The sequence below is a fragment of the Pelophylax lessonae genome (genome assembly GCF_965119305.1).
Source record: "Pelophylax lessonae genome assembly, chromosome: 1".
Classification (NCBI taxonomy): Eukaryota; Metazoa; Chordata; class Amphibia; order Anura; family Ranidae; genus Pelophylax; species Pelophylax lessonae.
In genome coordinates, this window is record NC_138768.1 from 768,714,358 (window position 1) to 768,724,836 (window position 10,479).

The following is a 10,479-nucleotide window of genomic DNA, read 5'->3' on the forward strand; positions in this document are numbered from 1 at the left end:
ACCATTACTCACTGCTCTTTCCAACAAGTCCCTGAAATACTGGCGGTCCTTCCCCTTTAAGCTGAACTTTCAACATCACAACAAGACTTTTAGCTTTTCCAACTTCCAGGAGGGTGAAGGTTTACTTCAGCAGCTGGGAATCATCACCAGAGACTTTCAGACCTCTGCTCTGACAGCAAGACCACCGACGTCCAAGCGACCTCCTCCAATCAGCCCCCTCTCGAATGTTTGGAACAAACATCAATCGAAACGACATTGTGATGTCTAACCCCCTTGATGATTCCGTTTGGTCACAGATCCGGTTTTTTCCTTTTTCCACTTTGTGCTTCTGGGATTCTTATCCCTGACGGGGTGGCATAATTCCACCACAGTCCTACTTGGAGGTTATTTATTTATTTTTTTTTAAAACTTTTCTTGGACTTTCCTTTGCGCAACTCTAAATGTATCTGCTCATCATACGTTCACTTTAACGTCGCAGCATATGTCATTTGTTTATATTTAGTCTCATTATAGGGATGTGTAGTTTATTTTTGCTCCTCTCTCGCAGACCCCCTCACCTTCAGTCTAAGCCCCCCTATTGATGCATTTACTACTGACCCTTTTTTGTTTTTATACTGCTCCTAGGTAACGGCTTTGGCTGCGACCATAGTTACCATGTCACCTGCTCCTCCTACCCTTCATTCCCACCTTAACTCTCCTTCCCTCCTCCCTGCCCCCTCCTCTCCCTGATTCCGCTCGCTTTCACCCAACTCTTTCACAATTCCCCCCTCCCCCCCCTCTCATCCTTTATTCTCCCCTGTACCTTTTCTGCTTCCCCTCCCTCTCCCCTCAGGTTTCCCTCGCTCTTTTTGTTTGTTCAGGGTGCTACTTTTACTTATTTTTTGATTGGGGCGCCGGACTGGTGCTCCATGGCCGGAGCGGCCTTAATGCGCTCCCTCCTGTTGGTGGTAGGAGCCCATCCTCTTACCTCCTGCGGGAATGCGCCCTGACTGGCTCAGGACGCATCTGCACACACGGTGGGGTGCCGGGGGTTCTCTCCATGGTCTCCCCACCCTCCTGCAAGCTCTTGCAGGCTCTTCTTTTTCTTGCTCTACTCTCCTCTCTCTCTTTTCCTTTTCACTTGCTCTCCCCTTCTTTTCCAGGTTCCTGTGGTCCGGACGATCCGCCAAGATGTTACGTTGCATGGCAGACGGATCGGCTGCTGGGGAATTCACCAGTCCTGGGTTGGTCCTTTGACACCGAGTGCCCTTCTACCATACGTGATGTCGCTTAACGTGAGTACGGTTTCCTCTTTACAGGTGGCATCTCACAACACACAGGGCCTGAACTCTCCTGTTAAACGGAGGAAAGTATTCCAGCACTACCATTCACAAAGTATTGGGGTTCTCCTGCTTCAGGAGACGCATTTTCCAGCCTCATTTAAGCCCAGATATCTTCACCACAAATATCCATCTTTTTATTTAGCCAATGCCCCCTCTAAACAGAAGGGAGTAGCGATTTTGTTTGCCAAAGCCTTGCTCTTCTCTCACATACACACGATTGCGGACCCCCAAGGTAGATATCTTTTAGTAAAAGGCCACCTGCACGGCACCTTATACACATTCATTTCGTACTATGCACCTAACAAGGGACAGGCGAAGTTCCTTACCGAAATGCTTCTACTCCTTTCTCCCCACTTTGAAGGCCGTGTTATCATGGGAGGCGATTCAAATCTAGCCTTTGACTGCTCCCAGGACAAATCGACTTCATCTCGATTTATGATGCGGCGGCCCTCGAGACAGAGCCTTCGAGTGGCCAGATCACTCCATGCTCTCGGCTTAATAGACATATGGAGGGAATTGAATCCCACCGTCCGAGACTATACTCACTTTTCAGCCCCACACAACACTCTGGCGCGCATAGATCACATTTTCATCCCGACCTCTGAAATTTCCTCTGCCCTGAAGTCCAAAATAAGGGACACCCCTTGGTCAGATCACTCTATCGTGACTCTGCAACTAGCATGCTCTTCCAGGGGTCCTACCCCCTGGAGGTTGAATGATTCCCTCTTAAGCGATCCTACTAGATGTACAATAATCGAAAACGCACTCCGTGATTATTTTTCCCTCAACGATCTCCCTGACACCTCCCCCACAATGCTGTGGGGTGCGCATAAAGCGGTTCTACGGGGCCAACTCATCCAACTGGGAGCTAAGATCAAACGTGAGCGACAAATAGATATCGACTGCCTGGAGGCGGATTTTAAACGCCTTAGTAAAGCCCATAAACGCGTTCCCACCTCCGCTTCCCTGGCGGACTTGGATGAGATAAAACTTTCGCTCAACCTGGCCCTCACCTCTAGAGCGGAAAAGAGCTTGCGCTGGCAGGGAGCTCGTATTTATGCATTGCAGGACAAACTGGGCACAAAATTAGCAGCAAAAATTTCCCCTCGGTATCGGGTTATATCCCTCCCCAAAATCAAATCCCGAGCGGGAGAATTAACCAGCAACCCCGATTCCATCATGCGCTCCTTCCACTCTTTTTATTCAAACTTTATACTGCCCCTGCTTCACAAAAGGGGGATGATATTACATCCTTCTTAAATGGTGTGCCTCTCCCCCAACTCAAATCCTCACATAGAGCTCTCCTCGAAGCTCCGTTTACCGAGCAAGAGGTCATTGAGGTCATAAAATCTCTTCGCCCAAACTCTGCCCCTGGCCGGATGGCTTTTCCAACACTTATTATAAATCCTTTGTGTCGACCCTCGCTCCTTACCTGGTCAGGTTTTTCAACTCCATTAGGGGTGGTACCCCGCTGGATAATTCTTTTAATAAAGCCTTCATCTCAGTTATTCCCAAACCGGGTAAAGATCATTCGGAAGTAGGAAACTATCGGCCAATATCGCTTATCAATAACGATCTTAAGATAATGACAAAAATTCTGGCTAACTGCCTTTTGAGCTTTGTCAACCAATACATACATAAGGATCAGGTGGGGTTTATACCTGGCAGGCAGGGCCCTGACCAGGTGAGGAGGGTTATTGATGCTATCTCTCTACTCCAATCGGGTTGGGATGGCGGGAAGGCTCAGGAGGGGTTTCTCCTCTCGCTTGACCTGCAAAAAGCCTTTGATTCCCTATCTTGGCCATTCCTTTTTAACACATTGGAAAGATGGGGATTTGGCCCCTCTTTCCTCACCACACTTACTTCGCTATATTCCTCCCCATTAGCTCAAGTCAGACTACAAGGCTATTATTCAGCTGACATTTCGAACGGCAGAGGCACGAGACAAGGATGCCCCCTATCCCCTCTTCTTTTTGCCATTGCTCTGGAATCCCTGGCCACGGCAATACGCCTGCACCCTGACATTCATGGCATCCGTTGAGGCAGTTCTACTCACAAATGTGCTCTGTTCGCGGACGACATCATGCTATTCGTTACATCGCCATTACTTTCCCTTCCTAATATAGTTGTCCCCCTGGACTCCTTTAGTGCAGCCTCAGGCTTACGGGTCAATATGAATAAATCATTGGCGCTGAACGTCAACCTCCCCACGTCGCTGGTTGATCGTCTTAAGGCCCACTTTCCCTTTTCCTGGCACTCGGACACCATCCCTTACCTAGGAATCTCCTTGACCCCCACGTTGGACAAGCTTTACTTAGCCAATTACCCACCCATGATCAAGAAATTGTCTAATGACCTATCGAAGTGGTCGCGTTATCACATCTCCTGGTTAGGCAGAATTAACGCAGTCAAGATGACACTTCTTCCGCGCATTCTCTATCTATTTGGCTCCCTCCCCATCCCGGTGCCTAAACCGCACAAGTTCTTCAAGCTAGCATCTTCAAATTTATATGGGGCAGGAAGGGCTATAGGATAAATAAACACACACTCTTGCGCTCCCGGAAACAAGGAGGCCTGGGGGTACCAGACCTCTGGAAGTATTATCAGGCGGCTCAGCTAACACAGTTCTCCATCATATACTCAGGGGGGGACAAGCCTGACTGGTACTATATGGAACGTCAGGCCGTCCCTCTTCACACTATTGACTACCTGGTGTGGCGGCCTGCTAAATCTCGCCCTCCAGTTATGGCACCTACCCTCTCTCACTCCTTCACCTTATGTGATTCAATCCACAAAACACTGAGAGTCACATCCTCTTGGGCTCCCCTCACTCACATATTTCATAACCCAGCATTTCCTCCTGGTGAAGATATCGGGGTTTTTAAATGGTGGACGGACAAGGGCCTCTATAGGATAGGCCATTTCTTTGACAGGACAGGTCCCTTGTCGTTTTCGCACTGTACTAACACATTGAAGATGCCACCTGTGGAGCGGTTCCGCCTGACTCAAATTACCCACTTCCTCAATTCCCTTAGGACCGATTCCCCCGAACCCCTCAGGGTTACCCCGTATGAACAGTGGTGTGCTCAAATCTCTGATGTGAAGGGTGGGATTTCCCTGATTTATACTCTATTGAACGACTCTGAGACCAAAACCGCCTACATGATTAAATGGGAACATGATCTAAATTGTGACTGGGACGTCTCTGACTGGCACGCCTGCGTTGGGCGTTCCTTTTGGGGAATGCATAACGTAGGTATTATGGAAGCTAACATTAAGGTGCTTATGAGAGGGTACATGGTGCCTACACGTTTGGCGGCGATCTTTCCCTCGTCCCCACCGGTCTGTTTTCGGGGCTGTGACCTATCTGGTACCCTCCCCCACACGTTTTGGGAATGCCCCAAAATAAGGATATTTTGGCAGCGCATCTTTGGAATGGTTCGTCAAATTACTGGCCTGTCCCTTCACCCTTCTCCGATATATGCCCTGTTGGGCCACTGCATCCCCAAGGTCCCCAAACACACCCAGGCGCTCATTTTCTATATATTTCTCGGTGCTAAAATTACAATAGCCAAACAATGGAAGAAGCCTGCGGTTTCTTTCCGTCTTGCTAAATGAAAGATCTCCTGGATAATGACTCAGGAGAAAATGTTCAGTATTTTGGATGATTCAAAAACAAAATTCGAGCAGATCTGGGAACCTTGGGCGGCTTTCGTAAATGTATCCATCTAAGACCTGCCTAATCTAATCTTGACAATTACAACCATGCTTCTCACACGTAATGGACGGAGCACGGGCAGCAGGAACCTTCTCCCTCTCACTTCTTCTCTCTATTCCTCTCTGCTCCCTCTCTCCACCTCTCTGTCCTTTCTGACTCCCTTATTCTTCTCTTATACTCCTTCAGTGTTTTTGCAGCGGACAAAGAGTCAGGTTTTACTTTTTCAATAGGGATCGTGTGGGTCGGGTATCCTACCCCATGTTCCGATTCGGTTGGGGACAGACCCAACATTGTGTATTAGCCAGGTTTCTTAGTTTATACAATCTGTTGTTTAGGTTATAAGGGAAAGCAAGGTCTCTCAGATGAATCTGTAATGAGGGGTTTACTATGGATATTCTCACATAAGTTACTTTTTAGGTGGGACACTACCTCTGAGACACAGTATGTTCCCTTTAGGGGTGTCTTAGGGGTCGTGGCCTTGCGTTTTGGGGGTCCCCTCTACCTCGTTTTGTTTTCTCATGTTCTTATATTGTTCCATGACCTAATGCAAATTCTTCTATCCTCATTACCTGAAACCTGATTCGCTTACTTCTGTTCGACCTGGTCGTATTTTGACCTACTACCCACTTCTAATGCCTATTACCTGAGCTTTGTTATCAGCTAGTATGTCTACTTGATTTTGATGTACCATTACTGTTTTGTATTTACAGTTGTTAAACTTTAATAAAAATATTGAAACAGAGTTGGTATCAGCAGTGCTTGCTGCCCTCCCCTGCATGTCCAAAGTCCTAGGATGGCATCCCTTGATGAAGACAGAGGAACATTTTTTTTAAATGATTTTGACACCTGGTGGATAAGGTGATATTTATGAATATCTGTCTGCTGCAAATTAACCCAATCTTCCACATATCTTGGAAGGTGAAATTAAATTGACACATGAAGTGCCACTTTATGATTTATTTTGGTATTATGGAGCAACTGTATAAATCAAATAGATTTCTTTTCATTTTTTTCACAATCAAATCTTTATTAAAAGTTGAACAGAGCTAAGGTTTAGATTTCTATGACAATAACTATCCGAATTAGTCAGAACAGGTTTTTCAAGCAAGCAAATGTTTACAGATGTGATATGGGGTAAGTGGACAGATCAACATTTTGTTGCATACCAAACAAATAAAAGAATGAAATTAACCTCAGTTTTGCCCCATGAACAAATTTAGCATATTCGAATCGCCCCAAACTCCTTCCTGTTTGGTTAAGCCAACACACTCCATTTGAGGCACTTTGCACAAAACATGAAACTCAAAGACATTTAGTCTTAGATATCTATGCCATCATGTGCTCTAGAAGTGACCTCAAATGTAATAAATGTAGCCAACAATGGGAGCAGGAACTCTCTATATGCCTATCAGTTGAGGATTGCGAGCATATCTTTATTTACATTCATAAGGGAAAATAATGTTTCCACACAGGAACATGGTTTTACATTTTTTTTTCTAGATGGTACAGAACCCCTAAGAAACTTCACAAGCTTTCACTCACCATCTCACCCAAATTCTGGCATTGTAACAGTGGTCTAGGTTAGCTCTTACATATATGGTGGTTATGCCCAGTTATTTAACCATTTTGGAAAACAATTTCTCCTACATCACACATCTCTATCACATGCTTTATTCCACCGGTCACTGACACTTCACCTAGTTAGCGTGGCAAAAATGTGTATACCAATACACTGGCGCACAACAACCCCCCCCCAAGTATAGCAGACTGGTTCAAACATGTCAAGAAAATTGCGGAAATGGTGGAATTTGTTCATCTGGCTCAGAAGACACCCTCGAAATTTAGGTAAAACTTTGGCTTGTTGGCACTTTTCGGACTCTGCTAAATTTACCCAGATACTGAACAACAGCCATAGTACACTGTAATCTTTAGTCCTGTTGGTGGAGGAGGATAGGGTAATCATTTGATCCTTTATCTTTCAGTTGCTTAAAACCTTATCCTCTCTCATATTCAGACACATGTTATGTTCTAATGTGCTTGTATTGTCTACATATAGATCAGTCTTCATCACTGAACTCTTTTTTGGATTGTCTGATCCTGGTTGATACACTCTGTTGTAGTAACTGTCCCTTTTATTTGCAACTTTAAAACAAATTATTGAATATAAATTAAACCCAGCATCAGCTTTCAATTAATAATACTGTAAAATGAAAAGGGTAATCAAAAGTATATAAACAATACTTTGTGCAATATTAAATAAGTTAATGTGTTTTTACTTTACTTTATGAAACGTAGAGAAATAATACAGGTGAGAGTTGCTTCTCCTGTCACTAATCAGTATATTTTGTATCTATTATTTTTCCGGCAAGATCCCTAGAAGACAGATTTATTACACTTCTCTTTTGTATTTAAAGCATCTGTTTTGAGAGTGTCATGTATATCTGCTGTCTTGTCTCATAAAATATCTTTTATTAACCATATTTTTCCCCATTTTAAGATGATGACTAGTAGCCTCCTGTCATTGCTCCCTAACGCAAGCATTTCACTATTTTATTAAATGACTCTTGCTCAATATGCTGTCACCTAGCTGTTTGCCATTCCATATAAATGACTTAAAAATGTTCTGTCTACATCTGGCTCTCCATTTAGTTGGCTGTTTCTGTAAAAGCACATTTTAGCCAAGCTGAACTACAATACAAACTTTAAAGAACTGGTATACTTGGGAATTTGATAAATATCAATTTTAAACAGTACCTAGTATTTAGAAGCTATTCCCAAAACGACAAATAGAAAGCAAAGGCCTAGTAAACAGTATTGCCTGTAAGATACCTGCAGCTGATTTTTTCCCATTACTGACTTGCTATGGCATCCCATATAGGTATAGGGGCAGGGCCTAAAGAGTAACTTCACTTTTGTTTGAAAAAAACAATCCCCTTTGGGTGATCAATGTACATTGCAAACTTTGTTACAGACTTCTACTTACTTCTGCTCTGAAGAAAACACTGTTTGCTCCAATTTGTGTCTTCAAAAACTGATTCTGGATGTAAGTTACTTATTTATTTTTTAAAAATAAATATATATATATTTTTCATATAAACATAATAAGAAGAATGTTAGAAGAAATACATATAAACATAATAGCATGCAGTATTACCAAGTGATAATGTCAAATTAAATTAACATCACAGAACGAACAGAGAGAGAGAGTTGAGTACAATTATGTATGGTAAATGAGGTGAAAGTACCAATCATACCCAACCTTCACCAGTAACCCACTAAAAAACTATGAAGACGCAGAGGGAACCGTGTAAGGAAAGGCCAAAAATGGATAGACCCCCCTCACCCAGCAGAATACCTGCCAGGATAGAGGAATCACCAAGCAGGCCCTCCCATATAGCCAAGTAATAACATTGCACAGAATCGAGAGGAGTGAACAGAAAAAATACACAAAAAAATAACAGAAAAAAAAAACTAGCTCACAGGAAAGTATGGGTTATTAGAATTGTTAAGGTATAAGGTGTACAAGAGGTCACAAAAAACACAACCTCAGGTGTAGGGGGAAAGCAGGATTGCCAATCACTTACTGAATTTTCAATTTACCTAGAGAGTTTGTGAGATTTGCTTTAGCATACCATACCATGTATTGTAAAGAGCACAGGGAGGTGTAAATCTCCAAGGTTGACATAGTTGACTCCATTAACCTCCCTGGCGGTATGATTATGTCAGGAATTATGTACCAAAAGTGGTACAATTTTTTTCATGGAAATTTGGCGTTATGTATTATAGGCCTACAATTTTTAGTAATTACTGACCAAAACAAGACTCTAGTAGACATCCCAGATGTGATATATTTGAAACACAAACGCATGAATTATAATCTAATCAATAATATAATTGTATTATATAGTATATAATATAATATACAGTGGGTACGGAAAGTATTCAGACCCCCTTAAATTTTTCACTCTTTGTTATATTGCAGCCATTTGCTAACATCATTTAGGTTCATTCTTCTTCCTCATGAATGTACACATAGCACCCCATACTGACAGAAAAACACAGAATTGTTGACATTGTTGCAGATTTATTAAAAAAGAAAAACTGAAATATCACATGGTCCTAAGTATTCAGACCCTTTGCTGTGACACTCATATATTTAACTCAGGCGATTTCCATTTCTTCTGATCATCCTTGAGATGGTTCTACACCTTCATTTGAGTCCAGCTGTGTTTGATTATACTGATTGGACTTCATTAGGAAAGCCACACACCTGTCTATATAAGACCTTCCAGATCACAATGCATGTCAGAGCAAATGAGAATCATGAGGTCAAAGGAACTGTTTGAAGAGCTCAGAGACAGAATTGTGGCAAGGCACAGATCTGGCCAAGGTTACAAAAAGATTTCTGCGACACTTAAGGTTCCTAAGAGCACAATGGCCTCCATAATCATCAAATGGAAGACGTTTGGGACGACCAGAACCCTTCCTAGAGCTGGCCGTCCGGCCAAACTGAGCTATCGGGGGAGAAGAGCCTTGGTGAGAGAGGTAAAGAAGAACCCAAAGATCACTGTGGCTGAGCTCCAGAGATGCAGTCAGGAGATGGGAGAAAGTTTTAGAAAGTCAACCATCACTGCAGCCCTCCACCAGTCGGGGCTTTATGGCAGAGTGGCCCGACGGAAGCCTCTCCTCAGTGTAAGACACATGGAGTTTGCTAAAAAACACCTGAAGGACTCCAAGATGGTGAGAAATAAGAATTTCTGGTCTGATGAGACCAAAATAGAACTTTTTGGCCTTAATTCTAAGCGGTATGTGTGGAGAAAACCAGGCACTGCTCATCACCTGTCCAATACAGTCCCAACAGTGAAGCATGGTGGTGGCAGCATCATGCTGTGGGGGTGTTTTTCAGCTGCAGGGACAGGACGACTGGTTGCAATCGAGGGAAAGATGAATGCGGCCAAGTACAGGGATATCCTGGACAAAAACCTTCTCCAGAGTGCTCTGGACCTCAGACTGGGCCGAAGGTTTACCTTCCAACAAGACAATGACCCTAAGCACACAGCTAAAATAACGAAGGAGTGGCTTCACAACAACTCCGTGACTGTTCTTGAAAGGCCCAGCCAGAGCCCTGACTTAAACCCAATTGAGCATCTCTGGAGAGACCTAAAAATGGCTGTCCACCAACGTTTACCATCCAACCTGACAGAACTGGAGAGGATCTGCAAGGAGGAATGGCAGAGGATCCCCAAATCCAGGTGTGAAAGACTTGTTGCATCTTTCCCAAAAAGACTGGCTGTATTAGATCAAAAGGGGGCTTCTACTAAATACTGAGCAAAGGGTCTGAATACTTAGGACCATGTGATATTTTAGTTTTTCTTTTTTAATAAATCTGCAACAATGTCAACAATTCTGTGTTTTTCTGTCAGTATGGGGTGCTATGTG